Genomic DNA, 15,570 nt, shown 5'->3' on the forward strand with positions numbered 1-15,570 from the left:
TATTTTTGCTACTTTTTAAAATAACTACTTTCTTTGCTGGGAACGATCTGCCCTGAGCTAACATCTGTTGCCAAACTCCCTTTTTTTTTTTTCTTCTCCCCAATGCCCCAGTGCATGGTTGAGTATTCTGGTTGTAAGCCCTTCTAATTCTTCTGTGTGAGCCACTGCCACAGTGTGGCAACTGACAGACGGGTGGTGTGGTCCCTCAACTGGGAAATGAACCCGGGTCGATGAAGTGGTGAAAATGCCAAACCTTAACCACTAGGCCATCAGGGCTGGCTCTATTTTTGCTTTGTTGCTTCTGCTTTCAGTGTCAGATTAAAAAAATCATTGCCAAGACCAATGGCAAGGAGCTTACTGCCTATGTTTTCTTCCAGGAGTTTTATGGTTTCAGGTCTTATGTTCAAGTCTTTAATCCATTTTGAGTTAATGCTTGTGTCTGGTGTAAGATGGTAGTTGAATTACATTCTTTTGCCTGTGGCTGTCCAGTTTTCCCATCACCATTTACTGAAGAGACTCTTTCCCCCTTGTATATTCTTGGCTTCTTTGGATTTATTTCTGGGCTCTCTATTGTGTTCCATTGATCTATGTGTCTGTTTTTATGCCAGTACCATACAGTTTTGATTGCTATAACTTTGTAATATAGTTTGAAATCAGGAAGTATGATGCCTCCAGCTTTGTTCTTCTTTCTCAAGATTGCTTTTGCTATTTGGGATCTTTTGTGGTTCCGTACAAACTTTAGGATTGTTTGTTCTATTTCTGTGAAAAATGCCATTGGAATTTTGATAGAGTTTACATTGAATCTATAGATTGCTTTGGCTAGTGTAGACATTTTAGCAATATTAAATCTTCCAATCCATGAACATGGAATATCTTTCCATTTATTTGCATCGTCTTTAATTTCTTTCATAAATGTCTCATAGTTTTCAGTGTACAGGTCCTTCACCTCCTGGGTTAAATTTATTCCTAGGTATTTTATTCTTTTTGATGCAATTGTACATGGGATTGTTTTCTTAATTTCTCTTTCTGATAGTTCATTATTGGTGTATGGGAACACAACAGATTTTTGTATATTGATTTTATATCCTGCAACCTTACTGAAACTTGAATTTTCGTTCTATGAATTGTTGTTCATTTACTTTGAATTTTAAAAAGTGAGTTATTAGTACTTTTCCTATTGATTTATAAGATGTTGGTGACTTTTATCTATTAGACAAAATAGGGGCCAATACTTTCCTAGTTTGTTGGTTGACAATTTTTTCCATTTAAAAAAATATGTTGAAAATATTTTGTGAAAATTTTATCATGGTCAGATCTATTTGTCTGTTCATAAAAATGTTTCTTCATTGGGCACAGATGTTAGCTCAGGGCCAGTCTTACTCAGCAAAAACAGGAGGATTGGCAGCAGATGTTAGCTCTGGGCTAATCTTCCTCAAAAATAAAAAAGTTTCTTCCTTTGCTGTATGCTTGGAAAGTGCGTCCCTGTCTTGAGTTTACCTACATTTATAACTTATATTTTCTCTTTTCTTCCCTCCTTTTCCCTTAGTTTTTCTTCCATCCTCCTCCTTCCTTTTCTTGTCTCTCTCTTTCTGTTATAGTGACATGCTCTATCACTCAACCCATTCAATTCTTCTTTTGTGTCTATCAGCAAAGTTTTGAATTTCCTTCACACAAGTACTACACATTTATTGTTAAGGTTATTTCCAAGATTTTTCTGTGAATGATTTCCCCTTTTCTTTAGAAGCTCTGTTTATTGCTGGTATTCGCACAAGCTATTGATTTTGTATACTTGTCTTATATTAACACCTCTTGAAGGCTGTTATTAAATGTCAGACTTTACGAAAACATCTCTTGGTATTTTTAGATGTGTAATCATATTATTTGCAAGTCACTGTAGTTTATTTAATCCATTCATATATGTAATATAAAAACATAATCTATAACACATTATGTATGACATTATAAAAAATATTATCTATTATATTATGAATTTTTTTGTTTCATTTCTTATTGATTAATTAGAATTTGCAGCAGAATGTTAAGTAGGTATGATGATAGCAGCAGACATTCTTGTCTGTGTTCTTCTAGTGTTTTGCAATTAAATGTTAACTGGTGGTGTGAGATACACAGTCTTTATTATATTGATGATGTGTGCTTCCACTGGTCTGTCCTTCCTTCCTTCCTTCCTCTGTCCTTCCCTCCATCCCTCCTTCATCCCTCCTTTCCTTTCTTCCTTCCTTCCTTTCTCCTTTCTGTATGTTTTCTTTCTAATAGGACATGGGCAGGTTATTCCTAAGTAGCTTTTTGGTATTGACTACACTCACTGAAGGTGTCTTATGTGATCTTTTGCTATGATATACTATAATAATAGACTCCCCAACAGTAAACTATCCTTGCATTCCAGATAAAACCCGTCTGGTCAGATTTTTATTCCTTCTGAGGTTTACAGGATTCCTTCATTTTCTAAAGATAAAAGATAAGGGAATTTGATTAGTTTTATAGGTATTGGTAGTAAACTGACCAACTGCTTTAAAGATGCTATTGTTAGTGAACTTTCTGAATTCAGTGACAAAATTTATGTCAGAAATTACTTTTCAAGTTTTAAAATAACACTACAACCTTTTTTTCCTGTCCAAAAATACTTTACAAACAATATTTCTCATTAATTAAGGCAGCTCTCTTCTTCCTTTTTCTTTTCGATATAACTTGGACCTCATGCTTTAACGATATTCTGAAAGTTATAATCCTAATGCAGTTAGGGAAAATGGTTATACTGCATTAAAAATAAATGACCTTTAAGGATTGCATTCTTTTGTTTATATTGCCCTACAGAAAATAGGGATTATAGGAGTAAAATATGACTGATCTAGAGACCAGACATGGAACAGATTAAAGTGGTTTTATAATAATAATTAAATTATAATACTTTAGTTATGAAACATGAATATATTTTTAGTGTATTGCGATTCAGAAACATTATTTTTAACGATATTGACCATGATTGCATTTATATCTCCAAAAATAAAAAGGATTACGGAATGTTACTTGAAAAGAATTCTTTTCTCACTTTATTCTTGGAAATCACTTATTCTAGCTGCCAGCAGGATCAAACCAAATAATTACGACTTCGATTAAAACTATTGAATTATAAAGGAAGCCTGATACTTCTAAAGAGAACACAGAATTGAGGAAGTTTCTAGAAGATTAGCTTTTGCACTGGGGCAGAGTCGGCAGCCCTCGGTCCTTTCCCTAGTTGTTGTTCAGGACGTCTATCTAAGCACTCCCTGAGTCCTGCCATCACCGTGGGAGTTTGGAAGTCTGAGGACTATTGCTTTCACTTCCTCTGTCACTTGCAAAGCCTCAGATGTCTCCTACAGCCACTAGGATGCTTACCTGCCCGTGTCTTATCTCTTTCTGGGGTGAGGAGGTGGTTCTTCAATTCCCCTCATCTCAGTCTGGTCAAGGGGCACCAACTACCTGTCAGGTGTTGAGGACGATTCCTTAAAAGTGGCTTCCCTGACTTCAAAGCACTGGGCTTTCTTATTCAGAATGGAATTTTAGTCATGGATCCATGAACAAGACCAATACATAAGTCCATTTGCTTCATCCTGGTTCCAGAGGCAACTGGAAAGGCAAGTCCTGTGTTTGGCACAATGTTAATCCATCTGGGGTGAGCAGGAATGACTAAATGATCTGACTACTTGTCTGTGTAGGTGCTGCCTATCTCTAATTTGTCATTCGTGGTTAAGTAGTATTGAACTCCTACTATGGGCCAGGCACTGTGCTAGGCCCTGGGGTTGAATATATCCGGGGGACATTGTTTCTTAAAGCACCTGAAAGATCGTTCTGCTCCTCTCTTGTGCCCAATAATCACTTGTTGAGTGTCTTCTGTGCATCGGAGCTTAAGGAAGGGGAGGCTATTTCTTGCTCAGATGGTAAAACGTCACCCGACTCCTTTGCCTCATGTAGCCATGACCACTAAAACCAGTGCCAACAGAGGCAAAATGGCTGTGGGACTGTTGGCAAATGACACAGTTAATATTAAAGATTCACTTCCTTGGGTAAAACGAGGATGAAAAATAATTCCTAGTCAGTTTAGTTCTCTGGCTCAGCAAAATAGTATGCTCAGTTTCAAAATTAACATTGCAGAAAATATCAAAGTGTGTGATTATTTATACTAATTGTTCAAAGCTATTAACCTTAGCAGGTTATTTTTCTTGCTTTTATATCTTGTGTTTATATCTTGGTTATAGCAAAGCTGAGATAATCAACATTGGAGGACAAGCCTAGAGGCTTTAAAATCACGGAGGGGAGAGTCTATTTTTAGATTGTGGAAGAATATATTTGGTTTCGAATTTTCAATTGGACACACCTCATTAATATATAGTATGGAAATGTCAAGGAGCAGAGAGATGGGGTGGATTTCACTGTAATTCAGCATCTTGTTGGCTGGTTTTAAAGCATCTGTACAAGCAGCCTTCAACGCTGGAGCTCCCACAGATGTCTAAGGGTCAACATGGGATGGGCCAAGGCTCCTCAGAGGGTTTGCTTGGACCCTAGGCAGATGCTGACCATTTCCATCAAAGCAGGGTCCACAATATCCTTTCCCTTTGGCATAAATGGAAAAATGCTGCTAGTGGGAAAATGACAGGAGAGTTTGTTCAGGTTCGAGAGTGAGACGCAGACACAGCAAATGATAAAATCATCTCTGGGAGTGCTTTAGGAGTCCAATAAGTGGATAACATCCTTCCAAGGTTGTTGAAGGACAGGAGAACATGGGAGTCATTCATTAAGACTTTCACTGAGTCACGTGAGCAAGGACTCGCAAATCTAAAATGCACTTACTTATGCACACATCCATAGGTCCTGGGAGGGCAAGAAAGGGACTCTTCAGAGACCTAATGTCTCTCCTCCTCCTCCCAAACTAGTGTCGTTTCCTCCTCTCCAGCAATGCAGCCACCACATCAGAGAGCTCAAAGCTCCTTAGGGCCAACTGGAAGGACTACTCAAGGCCTCACCACAATGGCACCCCTCCTGGATTCGTCTCTCTGCCTTTTCTTTCAGAACGTTTTGTGGGGTGCACCACGCACCACACCACCACCATCAAAAACTGGAGCTCTTCAGGAGAGGCCTACCAGAACATGAGCCTTGAGGAGTAGCCCCCTCTGCTTTCTGCCAGGCCAGAGGAGTCATGAGACTGATAACATCTGGTGCCCACCTGCATTGTGGGGCTGCGTCCCAAACTTGGGGTTCAGGGAGATAGCAGACCTTTAGCAATGCAGCTGAGGCCATTTTGAGGTGACATCTATGCGAAACAGCCAAGTCCAAGAACCTCAGGGGGAGATTTTAGAATGTGATGAAAATGGTGATTTCAGAGAGAGAGAGAAAGATAGAGGGAAAGATCGGTGTACCTGGGTGACAGTTGCCAAGGAGTTAGGTGGTATGAAACACTGGCTTCAAAAATCCTCTGGTGACCATTACTGAGAAAGTGAAATCTGGAAGGGCAAAGACTGAACACCCCTTTAAAGGTCAAAGAGTCCGCAAGCTAATACTTTGACAGTAGATATATTATTTTAAAGTAACATCATTTAAATTTACACGACACTCAAACAGAGGGAAGGGAAAATGACAAACAAATACCCTTTTCTTGGCGAAATCTATATGGAAATTATAATGCATTTTTGTCTAAATGTTTTAAAATATACTTTACCGGTTACAAGTAGTAGGAGTTTGAGAGGAAGTTTTGTCTGGTTCAAAGTCTTCTCATTAAGATAAAGTTTGGCAGTTGAAGTCTTGAAAAGCTAAAATATTTGTAAGATAGTTTCTAAGTTTTATTTATTTTATTTAATTCTTTACCTATAAGAAGGCTGCATAATAATTTATTTTTACCCAGGGAAACCAGATGGCTCTGGGGGTAAAAAAGACTCTTCCTTTTTCTGGAGTGGGTTTAAAAGTCAGTTGGCACCCAGGGGTGGGAGCCGAGGTCTTGGCTGCCGTCCCAGGGGCTCTCATGACGTCGACAGTCCCATTACAGGCCTGTGTGATTTCAGGGCGAAAGATGGAGTAAGAATAAGTTTAGTTTTCCTTTGAAGTTAATAACCTCCTGCAAAGGCTTTTGGTAAAACAGAGACGCCTTAAACAACACAACATCCTCCCTTTCTTTCCCCGGGATGATGAAATCTGACGACACCAGGTCTTTGAGAGGTGGATGTCAGCTGATCACCAGGGGATGTGTGCCAGCTAACACCTTGGGCAGGACCACGTGGGATGTGCCTCTTCACAGCCTCTGCTCCTCCTCCTCCTGGACGCCATGTGTAGAACAAAGAAATACTCCGCTCCTGAGTCCCTCCTTCGCCCAGCCCAGCCGAGACAGGAAGGAGGCCAAGGGAAATGTCTGAGTGGCTGATGTTTCTCTTTTGCATTCCACTGGAGGAGGCAGGGGACCCTTTTTGAATTAGCTCAGTTTTCTTGTTCAAAGGCGCACTCTCCAGATGGCATGTGGAGAAGTCTGTCTGTAATAGTCTGTGTCTTCTCATGACCATGACTTATTTGGGGAGTGAGACTATTTCCAGGAGAGACTCCACTGGAGATTTTGGACCCATTTTCAAAATTCTGTTGGCATAAATCTTCTCAGATATGTTGAACTTGGGGTGATATGTAGATGCTTTTAAAGGAGCAAGACCAAAAAAAACATAATAGTGGCCTCATACTCAGGCAACCTTCCAATTAGGGAGGGCAGTGGTGTGTATATGAGGTTGAAGCACATGGTGATGGGGGACATAGGATGATGGAAATGAACTTTGAGCCTTTGAGGCTGTTGTGTACATTATCTTATTTAATCTTCCCAACGACCATTGTACAGTGGGATCTTTTAGACTTCCATTTTACCAATGAGAAAACAGAATCAGAGACGTTAAGCCACATGTCCAAATCACAGCTAGTATATGCTGGAACTCAATTTGGACCCAGTTCTCAACCCCACGTTCTGTACTCTCTCCCTTCCAGGTTGTTAGCAGGACAGCCAGTGGCCTGGCAGATGTCACCTGTGGCTGCTGCACCTCGGTGTCTTAGTTGGATTTGGGGTGGTTGATTGAGTCTTCTCAGATTCAGATGCTTCTGCTGTAAGAACATCTAAATGGCATTCTTCATCCTTGAACTCTTGGAAACAAATCAAGAAGAACCAGAATAACAACTGGAGTTAACAAAATGCAGGTTTCCTCAGCATCTTCATGGAGGGGAGTAGAGTATGGAGATTCTGGTGTCAGAGAACATGGGTTTGAATCTCCTGGCATGACCTTGGGCAAGCTACTCAACTTCTGGATTCAGTTCCCCTTTGGTGAAAGGGGGCCTATAATAGTTTGTACTTCAAAGGGGTGTTGGTGAAAGTTAAAGGAGATAATGCAAATAAGCATTTCATTTATCAAATAAGCTCTCATGTGCTGAGAGCTAACTTGTGTTAGGTGTTACTATTACATATAATAAATGAGTTAATTCAACAGGTCTGGATTTTTCTAATCACCTCATCACTCAGGGTTGGATTTTGTCTCACCATTGGTGTCTAAGAGGCTGAATTTGCTCCCAATTCCTTCATTCTTGCCCGAAGTATCAAGCTTATTCGTTGATTATTTATAGGATATAGCAATTGCCTGGAAGGGTATTATATTAAAAAAAGTAAACTTCTAAAAAGAAAGCCCAGTGAGGAAGAACATTCATTTAAACTTGTGGCAGTGTAAATATGAATAAATATGATTGCAGGGACTCATATTTATTTTCCAGTAAGCCTTGCTATTTTGTAGTTTGGGGATTTTAGGATCTCGGTATATTTATGCTCCCTCTCTGGTGTAGTTGGCCACGTGTGTGGAGTAAAGACTTCTCCTTAATGTGTCAATGCTCTGAAAAAGAAGACGCCACTGTCGGAGCGATCCCAGAGTGCACAACACAGTTCTAGTGTGGGAATATCTTGCCATTTTCCCTGTCCAGCTTTTGCAGGGCTAATGGGGGAACTTATAGGATGTATGTTTTGGTACTTAACAGACTTTTAAAAAACCACGCTTAATCCTGGGTTTAGAAGTCTTATAACCCCCACTGTTTTAGCCAGTTTGGGCTGCTGTAACAAAGTACCATAGACCGGCTGGCTTATAAACAACAGAAATTTACTTCTCACAGTTCTGGAGGCTGGAAGTCTGAGGTCAGGGGGCCAGCAGGGTGGGGTTCTGATGAGAGCCCTCTTCTGGGTTGCAGACTCCCGACTTCTCGTTGCATCCTCACATGGCAGAGAACAGAGAGACGTAAGCTTTCTGGGGATTTTTAGAAGGGCACTAATCCCATTCATAGAGGTTCCACGCTTGTGATTTATCTAATCCTAATTAACTCCCAAAGACCCCAGCTCCTAACACTATCACATGGACAGGCATTGGGGTTTGACCATATGAATTTGGGGGGACAAAAAACGTTCAACGCATAGCACCCACCCACTCCCTCTTGTTTTGCTGAGGCTGAGGGTCAGTTGTTGTTTATTGTTGTACCTGTGCTGCTGTCTTTTCTAGACAATGAGCTTGCTTCACTCATCTATGTCACCTCCCATCCTCTGTGGGTAGTTAGGTTGGTGAACTCTACCTTAGTCACCTTGTTAGGCAAACCCGCTTACTGATCTCCCCTTTGTGTCACTCAACTGCTCTTTCCTAGATGCCCTCCCACCTCCTACCCAGATTGTCTCTCACATTCTTTGGTTGATATCCTATCTCTTTCATTTAAAAAATCCGGCCCAAGACTCCTCCATGAGTCCTCCTAGATTCTTCACTAACCCCGCATGATTTCAGTCCTGCTGATCATTCCAGCAAACACTTAACAAGGAGGAAGAAAGAAGAAAGAGAACAAATAATAAAACTAATATTTATTGAGTACTTATTAGATAGCTGGAACTTTTAGGTTCTGTTATTACCGTGTCTCAAAGAAATTGAGGCTCAGAGAGGTCAAAGATCTTACAGGTTTTTCTTTTTTTGGCAAATCAGGACCTAAATTTAGACCTGTCTGATTCAAAGGTCCATATTCTTTAAACAATAATAACATTTGTACATTTTTGCTGGGATTATTGTTTTCTTTGAACCTTGGTCATTGTAAAATAAAACACATATAGAAGACCAAACAAATATGTAGCTTAGTGGAGTTTTATAAGGTGAACAAACACCCCTGTAAATGCCTTGAAAGTCAAGAAATAGAACTTTCCAGACACCCCGGGGTGGGGGCACCCATATGCCTTGTCCCCACCACTTCGCTCTCCCTCCAAAAGTAGCCACTATCCTGACTTTGTTGCATAGTCACTTCCTTCCATATTTAAATGGTTTTGTCCCTCAATTGTGCATCCAAGACAGATTTATTTGATATGCGTTTTAAGTTTCCTAATTATAGATTGCCCTACGTCCATTTCTTTTCCTTAATAATTATATGTTGAAGAGCTAGGCCATGTGAATTTCCCAGAAGCAAGGTTTAGCTGCTTGTATACGAATGGGCATTTTGACATGTGCTTCTAGCCTCTGTATTTCTTGCAAATTGGCAGCTGAATACACAGGCTGGCTCAGACTCCAGTTTGATCTCTTTGACAAGACTCTTGGAGGCCTTGTGTTTTTCCCCAGGAGAAACACACTGCCTGCTTTTCACTCTTTTCGGATGTTCGCAACTGTTGATCCTCAATGCTTAGATCCATTAATGTATAGGGTTGTCAAATGATGGTATTCTAATTCTACCATTTTGTTTTTATTTATTAGCTGGAATAATTTTATAAGGTAATGTTTCGCCTCATCTGTTATTCGGTTACCCAGAGGTACAGTTCAGACAAGAAAGGCAGAATAAGTGCTTGATTTTCTCCTTTCGTTTACCCAGTTTTTGAGATCATGCATTAGTTCTCTGTTATCTTTAGAAAGAGATCAGTTTTAAAAATGTCATTATAAACCCATTGATTTAAATATGTATGTTGGGTTTCAATCCATTGCAATTTTAATCCTTACTGAAGCTCAGGCTGACCTGGATAGCTTGCTTGATATTTGGTATGTCAGGATGTACCAGCTACATCTTCATACCCTTACATTTCTTGTTCCAACCATTTTTCCAAGAAGCTCTCCCTACTTTTTAAATAATGAGAAATGATTTTTTAAGACTACAGTCTAGGAACCAAAAGTGCTCATTGTTGCTGGATTGCTTATTCTTCCTAGGCTTTTCCAGTGGATAAATCTGGGAAATAAACATGTGCACATGTGTATTTAAAAATCAGATATCTCGGGGCCAGCCCCATGGCCGCGTGGTTAAGTTCGCATGCTCTGCTGCAGGTGGCCCAGTGTTTCGTTGGTTCGAATCCAGGGTGCAGACATGGCACCGCTCGTTGAGCCACGCTGAGGTGGCATCCCACATTCCACAACTAGAAGGACCTACAGCTGAAAATACACAACTATGTACCAGGAGGCTTTGGGAGAAAAAAAGGAAAAATAAAAAAAAAAACCTTAATAAAAAACTCATAAATTCATATGATACCTCCAATTCAAATTCAGTACTATAGGATTTTTACTTAAACTCTTTACGTTATATCTGTATCTTCTTTCTTCCATATGAAGGACAAAGAGGATGATAGAATTAGACTATTCGTTAATTATTCATATGCTTTATCCCATATTATATATTTGAAAATCTAGGAGTGGCAATACAAACAGTGTACCACCAATTCTGATTACTGAATCAAAAAAATTTGATTAAGTAAAATTACTAAAAATAGTTAAATAAAATTTTGGTTAAAAAACACCAGACATTTTGTTCCTCCTCATTAAAGAGCGTAACAGCTCCTACAGTCTTTCAAAGGGATCAAACCTGAGTCTGCTCAAGTCTCTGAACCCAGAGATTTGCGAATTTCTGCCAATTGACAGGAAATATGCTATCCTCACTCTTCTCCCCTTTTAAAAATGACTGTGCTATGTCTGCAATGCCAGGTCATTTCATATTCCATGTTACAATCTAGAGAGATTATAATCTAGGGATCTAGTTCTCCAATTAATTATCCACTTAATACTTGTCACAAGTCTTTTTGTTGACCCCCCTCTAGTCATCTTGTTTGTCTGAATCTTGTTTTCTGTGAATTCCTTAGGAAGGGCTTGTGGAAACCAGGTTCCCTGAGTTTTGCACGTTAACAAGAGTTTGAGGCCTTTTTACTTGAAGGTCAGGTTTGCTGGATATAAAATTTTTTGGCTCATATTTTCTTCCCTTGAGTACCTGAAATACATTCTCTTATTTTCTTTTGGCCAAAGAGATGGTAAAAAGCTAATTTTATTCTTTTATAAATCATGCACTCTTTTTGTCCAATGTCTAAATGATTTTTTCCTTTTTTCTTTAAAGTCCAACAATTTTATTAGGATACGACTTGGTGTTGATCATTCTTGATTGATATTCTCAAGGATGCAGAAAGCTTTTTCAATATGTTGTTTCACAGTTTTTTTCTTTTAATTTGCGGAAATTCTTTTTGAGTTATAGTTTTGTTCTTCTCCTTTGCTTTGGTTTTCTTTTTTGGGGGCTACTATTATCCACATGTTAGATTTTCTTTGCTTATCTCCAATATTTGCCATTTCCTCCTGATTCTTTTAAAATCTTTTTACAAATTTCCTTTTTTATTTAAAAAAATTTCCTCCTTTGAGCCTTCTGAAGGCACTATTTATTGTGTTTATTTGCTTTTGTGTTCCTTGTAAGTCTTATTTCTAAAATGATTTTTTCTTTTATGGAAAATTTTTTCCTGAATTTTATGCCTTCACTACTGAATTTTCTAATTATGACATTTTTTTCCTGTCTCACATCATTTTCTTAATGCCTTTGGTTTGTTTTGAAAGAGTATATTACAGGTTCGATCTTTGTTTTTCTTTTTTGAGTATGTCTTTCTGGCCAGCTTTCATTGTGTGTAAGGATGTTATTCTGGCGCATATTTTATTTTTTCTGATAGTTAGTTTGTATGGGAATTGACCTGTATGTTTTTCAATTGCTCATTTTTTTTTTGGAAGAAGATTGGTCCTGAGCTAACATCCATGCCCATCTTCCCCTATTTTATATGTGGGACGCCTGCCACAGCATGGCTTGATGAGCAGTGTGTAGGTCTGTGCCCGGGATCTGAAACAGCGAACCCCCGGGCCGCCAAAGCAGAGCATGCAAACTTAACCACTGCACCACCAGGTGGGCCCCTCGATTGCTCATTTTTATCTGAATTTAGTTTTTCTGAAGTTTTAGAAGGTGATGAGTTCATAGAACTTTGTAGAGCTTCTTCTTATGTTGTTTTTGTACAGTGTTAAAAAAACAGGTTGCTTTCTGACAGTTCCTCTCTTTCCTCTTTCTCATCCCTGTTTTGATCCACACTTTCTCTTTCCTTTGTCCCTCTTGTCCCTGTCCTACTCAGTTTTGCTTACATCCCTCACCTATCTGCTCACCTGAGCCCTTTCCTGGAAGGGAGGCTTGGCTAGTCGGTTTGGAGGGTTCAGAGGAGCCGGACAGCTGGAGCCCCCTCAACATTCTAGTCACAGACACAGCTGCTCCTCTTAGATTAGCCCACCACTCATTCAGCGGACACCTGTTGGGTTTTTTTGGGTTCTCTTGCTCCCAGCCTTGCCCTATTCCTTCCCTCTGCTTTTTCCCTTACAGATGCCAATAATACTCAGGTATTCGGGCAGTAGGTACTTTAGCACTATCCACTTGTATTTTGGGATTTATAGAGAAATCTTGTCACCTAGTTTTGTCACAATGTTGTCCGTGTCTTTTGGTTTTGCTGTCTACATGCTCTATCTGTTTTATCTGAAGATTCTGGAAGATCCAAAACTATGCTGTTGACACCTCAGCCATCTCCCCAGCATTCCTCTAACTGGTTTTATAGAAGCTGACATCTGTGTTACTTGTGATGTTGTGCAAGTCAAGCTGAGTTCACCCAGTTTTTCTCCTGAGATGAAGGGCACCTGAGTGAGGACAGGAACCATACTCTGCTTCCTTCCATGAAAGCTCGTCTCTGGGCTGAACTGAATGATAATGATGGGCCTGCCTCACAGTGACCACTTTTGTGGTAAATAACAACAGGTTAGCATTACTTTATTCAAATTCAAAGGCTACTTGCCTTTGTCCTTTCATTTTTCTCATGTTTTCCAGAATTAGCAGCCACATCTGCAGCCATATCTCTAGAATATGCCTCAACATGTCTGCTCTTCTCCCCTCTAACCCCAGAAGACTGAGTGGGAGCCAAGTTTTACAGTTAACAACTATAGCTATAAATCCTATATATATATATATAACTAACGTTATAGTTAACATTGTACCCCCCCACCCTTTTTTTTTTCCTATAAAACATTTGTTTGGTCTCTGTGTAAAATGTGCTGTTATAAAAGCACAAGGGCATACGTGTCTGAAATAACCTTAAGTGAAAATAAGTGCAATAATTAGCACACAGTAGATTCTTATTGTTAAGTGGGAATGCAGCCCTTCCTGTGGGAATTGGTGTTAAACAAGATGATTGATAAATTGTTATATTCACACAGTGTCGCTCAGTGATATAATCATGCCTTTTGTAAATATTTAGTCAAGAGAGCAATCCAGCTGTTCCCAGTCAGGTTTCACCAGTGTCAGCCAATGCTCTGTGCCTCTGATTTATCTCTCGTGCTGTTTAAGCATTGAGGAAGCTCACATTTTTATGAGCCTCTAAATACCCATAAGGGTAAATCGTGAAAATGATGGTTATAATAGCAAAAGCCCAAGTAATTATAAAGAAGGATATCTGTGATGGCCAGAAAGAAGAATAAGGAAGAGGCTATTTCTTTTCTTTCTTTGTGTAGAAATAAATGTCACTTCCTCTACCTTTAGAACAGTGCTAATACCAAGAAGCCAATCACCCCTCCTCATCAGGCTCATAAAAGATCCATGGATGTGACCAGAGAGTTCTGGTGAACTGAATTTTTAGACTTTGACCATTTGTTGACTGAGGAATAAAAGAATGTTCTAGAATGTGCTTTTCCATTCTCTTATTTTGAGTTGTTTAATGCGAAAAAGTGCTTGTTCTAGGTGTTTGGAGTTACAGCATTTGGGGGAGGCAGAATTATTTTCCCAAACCCTTCAGGGTTGCCCTGTGAAGGTGGGAGCAGAGAGGGAAGATGGCTGCAGAGAGGGAGCCCCATATGGAGTTGGAGAAGATGTAGTTCCGTAGCTGCTTCTCCTGCTAGAGGAGGGGAGAGTCTGGTAGAACAGAGCCACAGAGGAAGATCCCCCTTGGAGGCAGGGTATAGTTGAGTCCAGAGTGTGTAGACCAAACCCGCAGCCCAGGGAGACAGAAGAGTAATAGAAGAGAGGAAGCTAAGGCAGTAACCGTAGTTGTATGAATTAGAGCTTCTTAGTCCAAGAGACAACAGGTGGAACAAAAACAGAGGTACAAAATATACCTATTATTCATATCGTTTTCTGCTACATTTAATAATTTGTTCGATTTTCCGCCATTTGGAATCTGGACCTAAGGAACTTCAGAAGCATCAATATTGAGAGTGTTCGCGTTTCACCACCATTATTTTTCTGGGTTAGCCCAGTCAATCCCTGTGCTATAGGATAGAGTTAAAGTAATCAGGGTAAGTAACAATTGGATTTTTATAGCCAAAAATATACACTAAAAAATACAAGTGAAGGTTGTTTTTCTTTAATTAGGAAAGGGCTGTATCTTAGCATGAGCTTCAGTTAAAGCTTATGTGACTAATCATTACTTAGAGGTTCTTGTTAGGTTTTCATTTATGTAATGAGTCACTGAACTTATTACATATATACGAATCTTCGTGGCAAGAGGCTAACTGCTTCAAAAGAGAGCAAAGGTGAGCTGGAAAGGAAGAGTTGGCTAAATCGATTCATGGAGAGGCGTACAAGAGCCCCAAGAATAATTTTAATTCAGATGGACGTTATTAAATGAGTCAGTGTTGCCAATATCTGACCACTTCAGAAGGAAATGGTGAGAGGTATGAGCCCAAAGTGGAGAAGTTCACCATCGAGGGAAAGCACAGCAGAGAGCTTTCCCTGAAGATCCTGGCCAAGAGCTAGGCCGTATTCCACAGGTGTGCTCGACGTAGGAGGAGGAGCGAGGAAGCTCATCTGGTCCCATATGTATCTTACAACAACCGCATGATTAATTAAGGATCTTTCCAAAGGCAGTGTGACATTCTAAAGCCCTGTCTTTAGAGAACCTTTCTAGATTTTGATAAGCACTTCCTTGCCTAATGATTACCTTAGTTCCACAAGTAATGGACACTGCAGTGAAAAACCCATTATTTACATTATTCCAATTGATATTTCCTCATAAATTACACTTTTGTTTTCCAGAACCCATTACATTTCCTGTGTGGCTAATTATATTAGGCAGTTCCTTTAATTTACACACTGTTTCCTGCAATTTACACTCATTTCTCAGAAAACGCTTGGTAAGCATCCCCATCCTTTGCTTTTAAAGAGAAGACCAAGGTTATTGCAGGCATCCAACAAGTGTTTAACACCTTCTTTAAAAATAGATCATTTCCTTGCAACAGTCCTACAGCAGCA

Source organism: Equus przewalskii, chromosome 32 (assembly GCF_037783145.1).
Source record: "Equus przewalskii isolate Varuska chromosome 32, EquPr2, whole genome shotgun sequence".
In the NCBI taxonomy this organism is placed as follows: domain Eukaryota; kingdom Metazoa; phylum Chordata; class Mammalia; order Perissodactyla; family Equidae; genus Equus; species Equus przewalskii.